We start from the raw sequence: 742 nt of genomic DNA, 5'->3' as shown, positions 1-742 counted from the left end.
ATTTAACTTCATGATTGTTTCTCTCTTCCTGAAAACTGCTGTTAATGCTGATGAGATTCCTTAGAACAGAACCAAAACATTAAGGTTTCTAAAAGAAGGTTCGTGAGACTTATATTTGTTGAAGTCAGTAGCATAGTTCGTTTATTTTCACTAGCTGGCCTCTGTAGCCATTTTATGGGTGAGCAAATAAATGCTCCATTTGTTTATCCTTGTGATCATCATGCTCTTATCAGTCAACGTTCACCGAATTGTTTTTCCATTGCCATTATGATTTGCTTATTATCACAAAAGGTATTTAATAAGTTGATAATTTGATATAATGAAAAGAGTGGCTGTTAGGAAATATATTTCAAAAATAGACACACTAGTTCAGCAACTAGTGGATGCCATCCCATTTAAAAATGACTATATTTAGTCTATGGCCATGCCACCCTGAACAAGCCCGATCTCATCTGATCTCGGAAGCTAAGCAGGGTCAGGCCTGGTTAATACTTGAATGGGAGAACACCTAGGAAGATCAGGGGCTGTAGGTGTAAAAAATAATAATAATAAAATAAAAATAAAAGATTGTAAACTGACAAGATCCTTGCAATCTGTGAGGTCAACCAAGGGTTGCCTTGCCTAAAAAAAAAAAAAAAATTACTATATTTAGAATGTATTTCTAAGGGATAATAACTCGGATAGCCTTTATCTTCAGGTTTCAACTGCATTTCTAATGTAAACATACTGGCTCAGGCATGCA

General features: G+C 35.2%; 1 pseudogene; it reads left to right on the top strand.

Moving 5' to 3' along the window:
• The first annotated feature begins 414 nt into the window (after window positions 1-414).
• LOC112477831 lies at window positions 415-533 on the top strand (annotated as a pseudogene).
• The last annotated feature ends 209 nt before the right edge of the window (window positions 534-742 follow it).

Source organism: Pteropus alecto, unplaced genomic scaffold (genome assembly GCF_000325575.1).
Source record: "Pteropus alecto unplaced genomic scaffold, ASM32557v1 scaffold13, whole genome shotgun sequence".
NCBI lineage: Eukaryota > Metazoa > Chordata > Mammalia > Chiroptera > Pteropodidae > Pteropus > Pteropus alecto.
The sequence above is the reverse complement of the archived record's forward strand: the minus strand, read 5'-3'. Positions and strand labels throughout refer to the sequence as shown.